The sequence below is a fragment of the Theobroma cacao genome, unplaced genomic scaffold, assembly GCF_000208745.1.
Source record: "Theobroma cacao cultivar B97-61/B2 unplaced genomic scaffold, Criollo_cocoa_genome_V2, whole genome shotgun sequence".
In the NCBI taxonomy this organism is placed as follows: domain Eukaryota; kingdom Viridiplantae; phylum Streptophyta; class Magnoliopsida; order Malvales; family Malvaceae; genus Theobroma; species Theobroma cacao.
Window position 1 is genome coordinate 219,655 of NW_017234719.1, and position 18,606 is coordinate 238,260.

General features: G+C 35.8%; 1 pseudogene; it reads left to right on the plus strand.

Annotated features, from left to right (window-relative positions):
- Positions 1 to 419: 419 nt before the first annotated feature.
- On the plus strand, positions 420 to 7,805 carry LOC18601384 (annotated as a pseudogene).
- Positions 7,806 to 18,606: the final 10,801 nt, after the last annotated feature.

An 18,606-nucleotide genomic window follows, 5' to 3' on the forward strand; every position in this document is an offset into this window, starting at 1 on the left:
CACTTCAATTGTGGTAAATGTTAAATTTTATGACATTTTACATAATTTTTCATTTTTAATCTTCTTTTACTTTGTTATTAAAAACAATTTATACTAATTATATTTTTTATATTCTTTCAATTGTTAGATAGCCTATGTGAGTGAATGTGAAGAGCCACATCATGAAGGAGATGTAAGTTGATAATTTGTGATGGTTAATGGTCTTGTGTTAGTTTTATTTTGTGGATGTTAATTTTATTATCTTTGACTCTTTGTTATATTAAATTTTAAATGTTAATTTGATGGTTTATGTAAAAAGAAATAATTATGTGAGTGAAGGAACAAACGTTATGTTTTCTTTTTTTTTTTTATGTTTAGATTATTTGTATATAACCATATCATTGCTGCCATATTTTTTGTTCCTCATTTAAGCCAACAAGATGCTGCCAAGACGTCAAAATCATCAAATAAATGATCATGAGATTGAGATTGAAGAATTACATCATCAAGTTCTAGAATTACAAGAGCAATTTGCAAGACGTAATGCTACTCAAATTAACTATAGTAGCTCAAGTGATGAAGAAGATTATATGGATTGGAAAGAATTAGAGCTGGTTTATGATGAATATGATGAGGAGATAGAGGAAATTTATACTCAACGTGCACAAGGTGAGTCCTTGGTGGTACAAAGACAAGTCCAGAAGTTGTTGGAGAAAGGTCTAGTACGTAAAAGTAAATGTCCTTTGCTTGTCTAGCTTTGTTAGAGAAAGATGATTCATGGAGGATTTGTATGGACAACCATGTCATGAATAAGATTAAAGCAAGTATCGTTTTCCTATTCCTCAGTGGATGAGATGCTTGATCAACTAGTTAGTTCCAAGGTGTTTTCAAAGATTGATTTGAAGAGTGGATATCATCAAATTAGAATGAGAAGTGGAGATGAATGGAAAACAACATTCAAAACATCGGATGAATTATTCGAATGGTTACTGTGGACCATGAGAGTATGTGGATCCAAACATCTACAATGAGTATGTCAAGGCCTACTTGTTGGAGTCAAGTCTGTTTTTGACTCGAGGAGAATGATCCAGGAGCATCTAGAATTTTATTTTATTTAATTTAGTTTTTTTAATTTTAATTGGTTTATGATTTTATTTTTTTTATTTTATTTAGATTGGGATTCTTTTCTTATTTTTATTAGGATTTTTAGCACTTTAAGGATTATTATTTGATTAGGCTAGTCATGTTCTATTTAAGAATAGAATACCTATTTTATTTAAATCTCTTGTTAACTACTCTAATTGAACTAAGCAACTAGAAGTAGAATTTTATTAAAACGTAGGCCAATAACACTATAAATAGGACTATTAGGCTTAGTTATTATTCCAATAAATTCAAGTTGAGAATAAATAAATAAATAGTAAGAGGTTTTTAATATTTTTGACTTGGCCAACTAAAGTAGGAATTTAGCTATTTTTCATTTGGGGTTTTCTAACCTTGCCAAAATTAGTAATTCACCTTAGCGAGGTTTCTAACTTCATCACGATTGTTGTTTTTCACAATGGCTAAGTGTCTTCATAATGCCCCCACTTCATATGAAGAGGGGCAAAATGAGCAGTTGCTTAGAAAATTCGAAGAGGAATGGGCAAACAATAGGGTGCATAGGAGTAAAAGGGGGAAATGCCATGTTTCCAAGTATTCTCTTGAGTTGATTAACGGTCAGAAAATTAAGAGTTTGAGAAAAAATAGGTGAAAATGGGAAATTGATTAATGGCATTCCTTTATTGGAGCAAAATCAGGAAATAATGGAAAAAGACAAGGTAGAAGGAGGAATTTGTTTTTGTGTGGTTTTGATGTATATTTTGACATGAGGTTCAAAATTAGTGAGTAATTTGATAAAAAGGTAGGTTAATTTGGATTAGGATTAGTTGGTTAATTGATGAAAGAGATAGGTCTTTATTTGTTCAGTGGCTGATAACGCTTTTGTCTTTTGGAGTAATTTAGTCATTTCAAAAGTGTATTATTTTTTTTTCTCCATAACTTGACTTCTTATGTCATTAGAAATATTTTATCTATAAAATTTAAGATTTATTATGACATACAAATTTTTGAAATTAATAAAATTTTTGCTTTAAAAAAAAAATAATTCCCGATAGGAAAATCCACAGTTATGTCACTGTTGCAGAGGTTTTATGACCCACTTGAGGTAGACATTCTACTAGACGGGGTTTCTGTTAATAAATTGCAGCTCAAGTGGCTAAGATCACAAATGGGGTTGGTGAGTCAACAACCTAAGCATTAAGGAGAATGCCGAAATGGAAGAGGCTAATCAAGCTGTCAAAATTTCCAATGCACATAATTTCATAACCCAGTTGTCTCAAGGATAAGATACCCAGGTTATGTCTGCATCTCAGTCGTTGCTTAATCATTATTATATATAAAACACCAATTCTAAAAGGGTAAACAGTGAACCACATTTATATTTATTTTACAATTTATTAAATTAATTGTTTTATCTTTAATTAATGATTCCTTTATTAAATTAAATATTAATTAATTTTTTTATTTTCTTATTAATATGGAAGTCTTATTAATGTAAAATTTTCTCAATTGATAAGTTTCTTATTAAATTAAAGATTGACCAATTGATTATTAGTTAATGCTTTTTTTTCTTATTAAATTAAAATACTGACTATTTTTTGTTGATTTCATTGTTAAATTAAATTTTCTTAATTATAATTTTCTTATTGAATGAACTATTTCCTTATTAACCTTGAACCTTCTATTAAAGTGAATTGCTCTTAATAAATTAAATTAAGGAATTAAGCATATAGACAAGTTAAATATCAAGATTGATGATATTGAAAGGCCTAGTTTTGTTACAAATTAAACTATTATTCCTCTCTCCTTTTGGCTTTTCCTATTCATTTGTTCGCTTTCGGTAAGGAATCTGAGACATGGTAGATGCCATTTCATGTAGCATGATGCCAAGCTTTTGAATTTTTTTGATTTAATATTGCAATTTTTTTAACCTTTATATTGAAGTGTACACATATATACTTCTGTTATTAATTAATTCAGTTTTCTAGAAGGCAGAATATCCCGAAACCAAGTAGCTTCATGTAGATCATGCTCTGATTAAAACAGGTCTATTGAATAAATATCTATCATAATCAAATGCCAAATAATCTCAGATTTGATACTATTCCACGCAAGAGTATCTAATAAAAGACCTAAGCAGCTGGCAGACCAGATGAAACAAGCGTTTTTTAGTGATTAATTTTTTTTTTTAAAAAAAAGCATTTCATGTAATTTCATTAATTAATGGATGTGTACAAAACTACCTCATTTTTGTAGTAAAGCAGCCAAATCATGTAGGACATGTCCCCAGCATGATAAGTGCTGCCTATAATGCAAAAGAAGCTACCCAAAACTGGCCGTACACCCGCTAACAGACACTAAAACAGAGCCATCGCCCTTGATAACCATACAGTAGCTCCATAAAAGCTCTCTGGCTAACAAAAATCCCAGCAAAGTGACTTCCTAGATGAGCTTCAAATTATCTGTACATTGATAACAAAAGGAAAAACAGGTCCTTTCTCTGGTCATTCAATTTCTGACCAAGAAGGAAAGTCTCTATCAATTTTCAAACCAGCAACAGAGCACGTAAACACATTGAAGTACTTAACTTCATTACTCTATATATATATATCAAGTTTGCGTAATGTTACAAGAGATGAAGTCTAATTGAATTTTAGTTTGTTAATACTTGACCAGAAGAGTTATAGTTATAATTAAGTACTTACAAGCTTAATCAAGGAAAAAAAAATTTATTGTGCTTCAATATTTCCACAGAACATAACATATACAATTAAGTATACGAAATATAACCTGATATTCAGTATTTTACTTTATGTAGTATGACAAGATCGTCCTTTTAATTTGCTAATTTTGTGGGTAACAGGTTGCGCTGTCCCTGATTCTGACGGCCTGTGGGGGATGGTGTGGGTGTTTCCTTGGCATGTCTGAAGTGAAAATGTTGTTATTCTCTTCCAAAGTACAGGGAAGTAACTATGTATTGATTCTTTCTTTTTCCTCTACAATTTTTGAATGTTTCAGAAGGATATTGTTGGACAAGAACAAGTGAAAGACAAGCCACAAGAATGAGAACTAGATACTTGAAAGCTGTGCTGAGGCAAGATGTAGGCTACTTTGATTTGAATGTAACTGTCACAGCAGAAGTAGTCACAAGCGTTTCCAATGATAGTCTTATAATTCAAGAAGTTATCAGTGAGAAGGTTGTCAATGCTTCTAAAATGTTTATCTTATCATTGCTAGATTGCCACCATGCTTAAAATAATATTTAACCCCTTTTTTGGTTAATTGAACTATTTCCACTTTCAAAAAACCACTCAACCACTCTTATTTGAGTTGTATGTTGATTCATGACTTCTCTACTACGTATCAGGTCCCAAACTTAATAGCAAGAGGTGTTACATCTGTTGGAACTTACATAGCAGCTTTTCTGATACTATGGAGATTAGCTCGTGGTTTTTCCTTTTGTTCTGCTGCTGGTGATTCCTGCTTTAATATATGGGAAAATTTTACTGAATCTTGCGAGGAAGATTAGAGTGGAGTATAATAAGGCCAGCACAGTAGAAGAGCAGGCAATATCTTCTATGAGAACTGTTTATGCCTTTGTTGGTGAAAGCAAAACCACAACTGAGTTCTCTGCAGCTCTACAAGGATCTGTGAAGTTGGGGTTGAGGCAAGGCTTGGCTAAGGGCTTGGCCATTGGAAGCAGTGGCATTACGTTTGCTATTTGGGCTTTCACTACTTACTATGGTAGCAGAATGGTCATGTATCATGGAGCTCAGGGTGGAACTGTTTTCATGGTGGGCACCTGCATTGCAATGGGTGGACAGTACGAGTTTTAACCTTAATATTTCTCTCAAGAATTTTCAATTCCCAACCAAGATGCTACTTTAGATAGTGATAATATATATCTCAGTTTTCCATATAAATGCAACTACTTTTATTTCCGCCTCTCTTTCTGTAAAGTTTTTCGTCAGATTGTTAACATTTATTTCCTTACTGAACAGACAACTCGGTGCTAGTTTATCTAACCTGAAGCCCCTCTTCGAAGCATGTTCAGCTGCCGAGCGTATAAAAAGGGTCGGAGCTAGCCCAATTTTATTGAGGGGCCAAACACAATTGAATAAAAGTTAAAAATTTTAACAAATTAATATGTTAAATTCAATCAACAATAAAAATATTGATAATAAAAATAAGAAATTAAATATAAAACTATAATTTGTAAAATATAAATAGTTAAAACTAATATATAAAATTAATAATTTTTTCTTATATAATCAGAATTATTTAAATACTATATATTCAAGATAATTTTATTTTAACTAAACATAAAACGTAAAACATATAAAAAAATATACTCAAGTTAATTTCCTTTTACATAATTAGGATTAATAAAAAAAATGATACATTGATGAAATTTTAAATAACAATATAACACTACAATTTATATTTGAAAACTATATAATAATTTATTAATTTTTAAAGATTAAAATCATAAAAAATAAAATTTATGTAATATAAAAAAGAAGAATATGGCAAGTAGGAAGTAAATACCACATATTACATAGAAAAAAAGAGAAAAAAAGAATATGGTTAATGGTTTGTAGAAATTTAGAAAAGAATATTTATAGAAACTTATAACATATTAACAAATAGAATAGAAATGAAAAAAATAAACAAATATAAATAAAAATAATAATATAAATTAAAAAAATGAAAGTTGAGTGAGAAAAGAGATATCATTTTATTATTTATTATTTATATTAATTATTAAATAAAACATTATTTTGAGGGAGCTAATAATAGAATATATAAAAATATTTAAAATTTTTTATATGATATGAAAGATATTTTAAAAGTTTTGGGGAGGCCATGGCCCCCATCACATAAGGAGGCTCCGCCCCTGCGTATAAATGAAGTGATAAAAAGAGTCCCAAAGATTGATTTAGACAATATGGAAGGGGAGATTTTAGAGAATGTTTTAGGAGAAGGTGAATTCAAACAAGTTGAATTTGCATACCCCTCAAGGCCTGAGAGCATAATTTTCAAGAATTTTTGTCTCAAAGTACCAGCAGGAAAAACTGTGGCCTTGGTGGGTAGTAGCGGATCAGGAAAATCCACAGTGATTTCCTGTTGCAAAGGTTCTATGACCCACTTGGAGGAGACATACTTCTTGATGGGATTTCTATTAATTAATTGCAGCTAAAGTGGTTAAGGTCGCAGATGGGGTTGGTGAGTCAAGAGCCTACACTGTTTGCAACAACCATTAAAGACAACATTCTTTTTGGCAGGGAGGATGCTGGAATGGAAGAGGTTATTGAAGCTGCTAAAGCTTCCAACGCCCATAATTTCATATCCCGGTTGCCTCGAGGATATGACACCCAGGTTAGTCTCATCAGCTTTTGTATTTATTTGCTTGTATCAGCTTCTCCACTAAAATACACACTTTTCATATAGTATATTTATGAAAATGACAATCCGCGGTTCTACTAAGAATTGTGAACAAAAAGGTTCTCCAGCATTAGCAATATATATATATATATATATATATATATATATATATATATATATTATTATATATATATATAATAATAATAAGTAGNTATATATATATATATATATATATATATATATATATATATATATATTTATATTATATATATAAACAATTAAAATAAGTGCAGGAGATTTCATCCAGCTTGTAACCTGTCCTATACAGCAATCAGCAGACTGGTTCAAATGTCGTTTAGAACACAGTATGTTAAGCAAGCCAATCTGTTGTTAGATATAATTAGTAAAATAGGTCCTTTGACTTCTGTTAACTTGTAAACTGAGCAGTTACTTTTTTCTTTATTCATTAAGCATCTGTCATCCCTTGCATATATTGATCAGGACTATATATGGATCACATATAATCCAATGATAAAGTTTTACGAATAAACAGGTTGGCGAGAGAGGGGTACAAATGTCTGGGGGACAGAAACAGAGAATAGCCATAGCAAGAACCATGATAAAAGCACCCAAAATCCTCCTGCTTGATGAGGCAACAAGTGCACTAGACTCTGAATCTGAGCGTATTGTGCAAGAAGCTCTTGACAAGGCCTCTCTTGGACGTACAACTATTGTCATTGCCCACCGCCTTTCTACCATTAGACATGCAGATTTAATTGCCATTGTCCAAGATGGCCAGGTCATGGAAGCCGGGTCACATGATGAATTAATGGTAAATGAGAAGGGCTTTTATCCCATGCTAGTCCAACTTCAACAAACAGAAAAAGAAAAAGTCCAAGAAAAAGGCGATAAAGATTTAGCCATAAATGCCTCATCTTATGTAACAAACGTGGACAGCAATAATGCTAGCACTCGTAAACTTTCTTTAGCTAGCAGGACAAGTTCTGCCAATTCTGTAGCACCAAACCATGCTTCACTGGATGGAGATATCAATGTTGAAGATAAAAAATCCCTTGCGCCATCTTTTAGGAGATTGTTGGCTTTGAATTTACCAGAGTGGAAACAACCAACCTTGCATGGGATGCTTGGGGGCAGTATTATTCGGTGCAGTGCAACCACTTTCAGCTTTCACAAAGGGGTCAATGATATCAATATTTTTCCTCACAGATCATGGTGAAATTAAAGAAAAGACAAAGGTTTATGCTTTAAGTTTCGTTGGGTTGTCTTTGTTTTCGCTCATAATTAATATTATTCAGCATTATAATTTGAGGAAATTGTGAGAAATAGGCCTCCTCATAAGGTGATTTTAAAAATAACCACTCTTATAAAGTTAACTGTTTCTAGCCAAAAAGAAGCCAGAGTAGACCAAAATGCCCTTAAAAACATCGTGGCAAATTAAGCTCCCGATATCTCCCTCCCGCCATAGAGAAAATAGAAATAAATGCTCAGCTGTTTGAGCTCGCTCATCTTTCTCTCTCAGCTCTCTGAACTGTATCAACTCTGTGAACTCTCAATTAAGCACCATCGTCATTAGCTCTCTCAGCTCTCTGAATTGTATGAGCTCTGTCAACTCTCTGTTGAGCACCATCATCATCATGCTGTGGTCTATCTCTTAGCATCTGGCCATATTGTTGTTGATAAACAGACCCTATAACGGAGATGACATCAAGGTATGTTATTGGGTTTATTGCTGCAACACATAAATTTTTGAAACCTTTTGTGTAAATTAGAACATGGATTAGAAACATTACGCAGAGTTGTTACACTCCATGCATCTATAAAGCAGATGACGTGTAAAAAATATACTGAAATAACATGTGTTAGCACATGGCGTGTAGCATTTTTATTTAACATGGCGTGTAACAATTTTTGAACTTGCGTGTAGCATTTTTGAACAAGGCATGTAACAATTTTTGAGCTAGCGTGTAACACTTTCTAAACATGGCGTGTAACATTTTTTTAAAAATAGCGCATAACATTTTTTTAAAAATGGTGTGTAACAACATGACTGACAAATTTTAGAACACAACATGTAATGTGTAAAATGATTGACAAATTTTTTTTGTTTTCAAAATTTCAGTGGGGTTCCAATTGTGCGACTTGTGATAAGACATGGTGGTTAGTGGGTGGATGGCATTTACAAGGGTGGTGAGTCACGAATGCGGGGGGTTAGGAGTGATTTGTCGTTTACGGGCTTGATGAAGTTGGTTGAAGATGTTGTTGGGGTAAACTCAGAAATTGATGAGATTGAGTTACATACATTGATCAGTACACTTAGAGAGCCATCACGACCAATTATCAAGGATGATGAGGATCTTGCATTAATTCTGGTAGAAGAGAGGAATGTTCCGGCTATGTATGTTAGCATTAAAGGACGCCAAACAAATGTTATGTCACATGAAGAAGCTGAACAACATGGTAATCAGCTCAATCAAAATGAGATTTACAATGCTTCACATATACCACAACATTCAGTCCGTAACCCACAACAATGGCAATTGAGGTATGCACAAGTGTTTGTGTAGCCCGGTAGATAGATGACATTCATAGAATAGTTGGCTACACAATTCTGACCAAGATGTGCATCAAACCAATTACTTGTTTCTGTCCAAGAAATGCAATGATTGGGTAAAACTATAAAGTGTGTAATGCCATTTTTAAATGGGAATATGACACTTGGATACAACACTGTGACGTTGAGGGTGACATTACGACACTCGAGGATAATACTGCATCTGATGAGGGAAATGAGGATTTGTTCCGTACCGGTGAAGATAGATTTGATGACAATTCAAATGATGGGCTTGATGAATGGCATGATGACAGTTTAGACAATGATTGGCTTTATGATAGTGACATTCCAATTTGCCATAATGTTGAAGGCGAAACGGAGGTTGTTGGAGGTGAAACATAACCTGTTGGAGGTGTGGATGTAGGAGATGTTCATGTGATGACCCCATATACAATAACCCCATCACTAGTGAGAACGGGATTTGTTCCCCTCATGCATTGCTCGATGACAGTTATCAGGAAAAGAGAAATGCAGGGATATCTCGTACGTGGCTAAATCTAGGTGCAAAAAGGTTTTCCTTCCAAAAATTACCACTAAGGAGTCGACATGTGCCAATGATCGCTTATACAAAGGAAGAATGTTTTCCTTGAAGGTCGAGTTGAAACGAGCTTTGAACATGTTGGCTCTAAAAAAGCAATTTGGGATAAGAGTAAAAAAGTCATGTCAAGGTCGTTATGAGGTTGGTTGCAAGGACAAGGCATGCAAGTTCAGTGTGCGTGCAACGAAGTTACCTGAAAGAGGAGAATATTGGCAAGTTCGGACATTCCACAGAGTACACACGTGTACTGTTGATGGTTTGCAAGGGCAATTTCCAACCGCGAGTGCGAAGATAATTGGTAAACTTATGTCACACAAGCTTAAGGCTAATGGAGTAACATTGAGACCTAAGGACATAATTGGTGAGATGAGAGTTTAGTGGGTATTGGAATGCTTGTATGGTAAGGCCTGGCAAGTGAAGGAGTATGCGGAGAGGCTTGTTTTCGGTCTCCTAGAGAAGTCATTTCAACTACTACCCTCATATTTTTATATGTTGGAACAAAAAATCCCCGACACAGTCACTGCATTGGCTATTGATGAGGCAGAAAGATTTAAATATTGTTTCTGGTCATATAGGCTTGTGTTCGGGGGTTTAAGGATGTAATGCGTGCTACGGTTGCAATTGATGCGACACATATGAAAGGTAGGTTTAAGGGTGTTCTGTTTGTCGCTGTATGTAAAGATGAGGACAAGTGCGTATATCCAGTTACGTTTGGCATCAACCATGTTGAGGACGAAGACTCATGGATGTGGTTTCTTAGCAAGCTACGTGATGCGGTTGGTTGTCCTAAAAACACTATGTTCATTTCTGATAAGCATCTTGGCATTAAAAAAGCAATCCAAAATGCATACCCAGAAACGCACCACAGTTTATGCGGTTACCACTTGAAGAAAAACTTTAAAAACAAGTTTAAGCGCGACGACGTTTCTATGATTTTCACCCTTGCTCGAGATTGCTATAAGGTTTTCGATTTCAATAGACATATGAACCAGCTCAAGCAGATTCACGTGGGAGCTCACGCTGACCTTATGAGAATAGGCTTTGAGAGATGGGCACATGCATGTTCATCGGCAAGGCGATACCAAATGATGACATCCAACATTGTGGAATGTGTTAACTCATGCTTAAAGCATGCAAGATAAATACCAATCACTGTTTTGATCGAGTTCATAAAAGACATGTTCCAGCATTGGTTCCATGACCGGTACGAGGAGGCCGTCAAGGTGACCATGCCTCTCAGCCCTTGGGTTGCCAGGCAGTTGAGCAAACAGTTCAATGATGCACATCGCTTTGTAGTTAAATGTGAGACCTCAGCCTCTATAGACCCGTAACTAGCAGTAGACGCGATAACACGGATCAAGGGCAATTTCATCATTTCTCATGGTGAGCTCTTGGAAGTAGCTTTCAAATGTTATTAAGGTCTAAATAGACCTAAGGAATAAATGAATGATGGTAAAATGAATGAAGAAGATAGAAATATTGATAATTTTCACGATAAGGGTAAAACGGTCATTTTGCATCTTGAGTCAAATTTTTTAAGTTTTCCTGAACTGGAGTATTTCTAGACTCTTATGGACCTTGTCTTAGTGTCAAAGAAGTGAAAAAGATTGTATAAAGGCAATAGAAAGACAAAATGACCTTGTTAAGGGCATTTTGGTAATTGTGTGAGAAAATGGATAAACATAAGGCATAAATATCTAAGCTTTTAGCAAGTTCTTCAAATTTCCAGCAACTTCTTCTTCTTTTGCTTCCTTTCTGATGTTTTCTTACCTTCCATGGAAGCCTCCCTTAAAGCTTCCATAACTTTCTCTCTTTAGTTTCATTTTGGTAATAACTTTCTCACAGATATCGGCTATTGAGCACTTTTTCATAGAACCTTTTGTGCTCTTTCACTCTCCCACCTTAAAACCCTCAAAAGTCTTTATTCAGCACTTTCTCTCATTAGTTGGAAGTTTAAGAGAGAGAAAGAGAGACTTGCCATAGTAGCTTGAAAACTCTTGAAAAGAAGTTCAACTATAAGTCCACTAAGGTGAGAGATGAGTTAGGGTTGATTTTAGGTGGTTAGAGATGGCTAATAATTAGAATTGTGGGCTGTTATATTTTTGATGGTTATATTGTGTGTGATAGGTTCCAACGAGGCCTCACATGTCCGTTTGAAGCAATAATCGAAGTTAGAGTCAATTAAAGATTCAACAAATATCGGTGAGTGAACTTGCATCAAAGTGCGTTTGGGAATTACATATGTGTATGGATGAAGCCTTTAAATGATTTTACTTGGTTTTCATTAAATCATGCATGGGAACAAGCCCTTGATAAAATATTTTGATGTTGTGAAAATGGATAGTGTGATAAATCCATATGTTTCTGTATAATGTTGATATATATATATATATATATATATACTATGTCATAAATGGTACCATTGCGTGACAAATGCAACCGTGCATGTGTGGGGTGAGTGTGCACCTACCGGTGATGACGGTGGTGAGGGAGATGGATGGTGATATTGCTCGTGTGCACGATGTGGGGGGATGTACGCGATGGCACTAACTGTGCACGATGTGGGGGGATGCATGCGATGACTCCGACTATGTGCACGATGTGGGGGGATGCACATGAGCTAGGTGAGATAGGGTAGTGTACGTGTTTATATATGTTTATATATGTATATGTGATAAAAATTTTATGATTATAATATGTGATTGAAATGAATAATGAGAAACTTGTTTATTGTCAATGTGTTCACTTTGATGTGCAATATGGTAGGAATGGATTTTGTGGCATGTGAAAATCCCTTAATTGTCATCTGCCTTGAATCTCATTGCAGCAAGAAGCTCTCGGGTGGTGGGGGCACAAACCAGCCCTGTTTCTCGCTACAGTGAAAAAGAATTCTCGCTGCAATGAGGAATTTCACTGCAGCGAAAATGGATTCTCTCTGCAGCGAGAAACTCTCGGGTAGTTCCAAATTCCTAAGTATAGGGCTTCCAATTTAACAATGATTTTAACCACTTTACAGTCAGAAATGGGCAAAGTGATAAACATAAAAGTTGTAGCCCAACCTCTTAGCTTTCGAATGGTTTAGAAAGCAGGTCAATTAAACTTTTGTAGTGGGAGATATGTTGGAAAAATCGATACATATGCAAACTAAGACTATTTCTCGCTACAGCGAGAAACTTGCTGCCCTACTTGCTACCTTGCTTGATTTTGACATATTTTTCACCCATTTAACTTCATGGATTGATCATGGGTTTTTGCAACACTATGAGGTTATTAATCAAAGTTTGAAATAAGCGGTTTTTAGTAAGAAATTAAATCAATTGCATTGTTTTTAAAACAAGTGCATCATGATTTCCAAGTTCTCCTTATCGATTGCTTGTTCCCTTCTTATGTTCACTCACTGAGTTTTATACTCACATTTTTAAACTTCATGTTTTCAGATTTGGAGGTAGTTGGGACCTAGATTGAGTTGTCCATGTATGCTCGCTTTCTTGGTAGGTACTATAGCATCTCAGTAGCTGTACCTTCACCCACGGTCACTCTGCTGACGGTCAAGGGTCTGTTATCTGTGAACACGCATATGTAATGAAATCCACTAGTATCGATGTTATAAGTCAAATATGTATATTTGATTATTGATGCCACTAAGAGTTGGCAGATGGGTGACATTATTTTGACATAATAAAATTGTAAGTATTGGGTCACTATAAAATGTTACTGAAATATTTTAGTAGAGAATTATAATATGTGGTTTTAGAAATGATGGTTGGGAATGATGATCCGGATTGCATAAAAAGGGCTTGCTTGGGCTTAGTGGGCTATGCCCATTGGGCCCATGTGCTGGTCATGGCCTGGGATTTGGGTTGTGACATTAAACCTATCAATCGAGTGGAGTTCGAAGTTAAAGACGAGAAGATGGACAGACTTGTAAACTTGTCCAGGAAGACGTGTTCATGTTGTGAGTTCCAAACAGATTTACTGTCATGTAGCCATGCCATTGCAGCAATAAGGTCAGAATATCTTTATTTCTTATTTGAACCCTAATTGACATAGCATTTACATTGTGCTTGAAGATTGAGTTCATTGTATTTTCAGTAAATGCAAATGTGAAGCCATTGAATTCTGCACTGACTACTACAAGACAACCATTTTGGTGGAGGGTTATGCGGGGTTTATTCGCCCGATAGGGCATCCTAGTGAGTGGGACATCCCCCCTCATGTGAAATAAATTATCTTCTTGCCACCACCTTGGCGAGGCCAAGCAGGAAGACCTAGGAGGAGAAGGATTCCATCGGCTTGTGAAGGCAGTCGAGCACGAAGATGTTCGCAATGCAAGAGGTACGGGCATAACAGACAAAATTGCCCATCTCCATTTGTAGTTCCATCCACAAATCCGGCACCATCTCCAAGTCCACTGAAAGCATGTTCAAGTTGCAGACAAACCGGTCACACATGCAACAACTATCCAATACAAAGGATAATATCTGAAAACGTAGGGTGTTTTGTGGATGAAGACAGCTTGTCGGCCTAACTAAATGTGTAACCATGTGCAATACCTTTCTCACAATTTCCTCTTGCAGTATCTTACATTCATTCATATTTTGTGTTTGTTAGTTCCCTCTTGTAGATGAGTCTTTATTTTTATTATTAATTTTGTAGATATATTATTTAATTATTCATTTCATTTTGTCCATAGTTTTGAACACTGAATAGACTTGCGAAGTCCCTATACTGTTCGAGTAGTTAATTATTATTGATATCTTATGGGATACGCTTATTAATAAGCCAAATATTTAAGTGTAAAAGATTTAGGGTGTTGAAAATATATATAAATAATTTTTTACTTGATTATTTGATTGTAGAATATGTAAATTAATTTATAACTTTTAGAAAAATTAATTTATCATTTTTACAAAAAAATATAAAATGACTAAATAATTTCTTTCTTCTTCTATTTATAATAGTAAACAAATTTTAAATTGGTTGTTTAACTTAGTTTTTTACTTGAGCTAAAGTCAAATAAGCAAAAGGAATAGAATATGTTTATTTATGGCGTGACACGCTGACTTGTTGCAGTATTGTGGGGTGACACGCCACGCCCCAATTGTTGTGACACGCTGAGTGGTAACAGATTGATGGCGTGACATGGTGAGTGCAAGTAGATTTATGGCATGACGCACTGACTTCTTGCAGTATTGTGGGGTGACATGCCATGCGCTAATTGTTGTGACACGTTGAGTGGTAGCATATTGATGGCGTGACACGGTATGTCACGACCCAATTCTCAAGCCATGATCGGCGCATGGGTCCAATGGACATAGCCCACTAAGCCCAAGTAAGCCTATCTATGTGACTCCATTCATTGATTTCATCATTCGTTTTTACCACTGTATTTCGAAGTTCTTATTAACGAGTATGTCAAAACTTTTCTATCGAAACCATATATTCACATTTATATGATTCAAAATAATATCATCCGTGCCATTACATAGTGGCAACATTAAACAATATAAACATCTATTGCTTAAGACATATACACGTCTTAACAATTTACATCAGGGCACGTGTGTTCAACAAAAAAGACTCTAGACTTCCAGCGGAGCAACCATAGCGAAGGTGCAGCTACTGAATGCCATTGATACCTACCAAAAGATGGACACAAGTCTACGAGGACACCTCGTCCTAGTTACCGGCTGCTTATTGATTTGAAAACATGAAGTTGAAAATGGTGAGTATAAACTCAGTGAGTGAACATAAGAAGGGAACAAGCAATCAATAGGAAGAATTTGGAAATCATGATGCACTTGTTTCAAAAACAATGCAATTAATTTAGTTTCTTACCAAAAACCCCTCATTTCAAACTCTGATTAATAACCTTATAGTGTTGCAAAAACCCATAATCAATCTATGAAGTTAAATGGGTGAAAAGTATGTTAAAATCAAGCAAGGTAGTAAGCATGGCAGCAAGTTTCTCGCTGCAACAAAGTTCATTCTCGTTGCAGCTAGATTCGGGGGGCCAAAACAGAAAGTTTCTCGCTACAGCGAGAAAACAGTGTTAGTTTGCATATGTTTCAGTTTTTCTATCATACCTCCCTCTAAAGAACTTCAATTGACCTGATATTTGAACTATTAGAAAGATAAGAGGTAGGGCTACAACTTTTTTGTTTACTACTTTTCCCAATTCAGACAGGAATATGGTCAAAATCTTTATCAAAGTGAAAGCACTGCACCAAAATCTTAGAGTTTCTCGCTGCAGCGAGTTGTTGGCTGCCAAAACAGAATGTTTCTCGCTACAACGAGAAGCAGGGCACCTAAGTGTAAAAAGGACCTCCTTTGCACTAAAAATCTATTTGGTGTTGCAATAAAAATCAATTTGCAAGAAAATGGGAAATTCTCAAGATTCATCATGCCAAATTTAACATGCATTACAACCATAAACCATATTCATGAGCTTTCTATAACACACACAATTACATATACATACATCGTCATCATGTGTGCACTCCCTACTCACACACTCTATTATCATCATGTGTGCACTCCCTACTCGCACACTCCATCATCATCATGTGTGCACTCCCTACTCGCACACTTCAACATCACCACCCAACATCATTCATCAATACACATCACATAGTCATAAGATATGTACACACCTACCAACATAATATAAAGCATACGGATTCATCTTTATACACATCTCACATTTCACAATATCAAAAACATTTAATCAATGCTTGTTCCCTGGCACACATTTGCAGGGAAAAGTTGGATAAAATCATTCAAATATCTTATGCAAACACATTTGCATTCCCAAAACAAGTTTGAAATGCAAGTCCACTCACCGGTATTTCGTTGAACCTTTATTCGATTCTATCTTCCCTAATGGTCCAAATGGGACGGTGGGGCTTCATTGGAACCTATCATCACATTAACATCACAATTAACTCAATTCTCATAATTACAAGTTCTACAAGCTATCACTTACTGGTTTCCAAGTGCCATTAAATGGCTATCCATTTTCACTATCCTAATCACTCTAAAGTGAATTTCCAACCTCAACTGCCAAAACACCCACAAGTCTAAACACTAATCATTTTCAACACTAAAAATCAATTCTAGTTCACTACTCACCTTGTAGCTTTGTGCTCGAAATTCTTTCCAAAAACTTTCAAGCTATTAATAAAGCTTCCTTTTTCTCTCTCTAAAACACCTAACTAGTGAGAGAGAATATGGAAATAAGATTTTTCAAGGGTTTTAAAGAGAGAGAGTGGAAGAGCATAAGGATTTATGAAAGGGTGAACCAAAAGCATGAAAGGTGGAGCTATTTTGAGGGAGGTTATGGAGGTTCATATCAAGCTTCCATGGAGGTTAGAAGCAATGTGAAAGAGAAGAAGGAAGAAGAAGAAGAAGTTGTGGGAAAATGGGAGAAGAAACTGCTGAAAGAAAGAGATATTTATAGCCCAAGCTTATCCACTCCACTTAAATTACCAAAATGCTCTCACAAGTGAACTTGTTTTCCTCCAATCCTTTATGCAATATTTTACTCCTTTGACATTGAGACAAGGTCCATAATGGTCTAGAAATGCTCAGGTTCATGAAAACTTAAAATTTTTGACCCGAGGTGAAAAATGACCATTTTGCCCCTACCGTGGAAATCATCATCATTTTTATTTCCTTGATCATTTTACCCTTATTTAATTATCCATTTATTCCTTAGGCCTAATTAGGCCATAATATTATTTAAAATCTTACTTTTAGGGGCTTACTAAGGAAATGACGAAATTACCCCTAATTAGGGATATCGCATCTACTTCTATCTATGAGTCTATAAAGGTCAAAGTCTCACACGTAAGTGTAAGCAGATTTATGGCGTGACATGCTAACTTGTTCTAGTATTGTGGGGTGACACACCATGCCCCAATTGTTGTGACACATTGAGTGGTAGTAGATTGATGGCATGACACGGTGAGTGCAAGCAGATTTATGGTGTGACACATTGACTTGTTGCAGTATTGTAGAGTGACACGCCATGCCCCAATTGTTGTGATACACTGAGTGGTAGCAGATTGATGGCGTGACACGGTGAATGCAAGCAGATTTATGGTGTGACACGTTGACTTGTTGCAGTATTGTGGGGTGACACGCCAAGCCCCAATTGTTGTGACACGCTGAGTGGTAGTAGATTGATGGCACGACACTATGAGTGCAAGCAGATTTATGGCTTGACACATTGACTTGTTGTAGTATTGTAGGGTGACACGCCATGCCTCAATTGTTGTGATACACTGGGTGGTAGCAGATTGATGGCGTGACATGGTGAGTGCATGTAGATTTATGGCATGACACGCTGACTTGTTGCAGTATTATGGGGTGACACGCCACACCCTAATTGTTGTGACACGTTGAGTGGTAGCAGATTGATGGTGTGACACGGTGAGTGCAAACAGATTTATGGCGTGACACGCTGACTTGTTGCAGTATTGTGGGGTGACACGCCACGCCTCAATTGTTGTGACAGACTGAGTGGTAGCAAATTGATGGCGTGACACGGTGAGTGCATGTAGATTTATGTCATGACACGCTGACTTGTTGCAGTATTGTGGGGTGACACACCACGCCCTAATTGTTGTGACACGTTGAGTGGTAGTAGATTGATGGCGTGACACATTGACTTCTTGCAGTATTGTGGGGTGACACGCCATGCCCCAATTGTTGTGACATGCTGAGTGGTACAAGATTTGTCACGACTCGGTACTCCCATCGAGCCCGTGACAACCACCGCGACGTCCCGGTAGATATTCGTTACCCAAAGTGCCAATTGAAACCCCGCAAGGCTTTAGTACCATTTTTTTTTCATCTCCTCTAGCAGTAATCATCGCCAAACCTCTTTTTTAAATAATTTTAAGCTTTTTCCCTTTCAAAACCATGAAAAAATAATATTCGCCTCACAGAGGCATTTTCGTCATTTTTC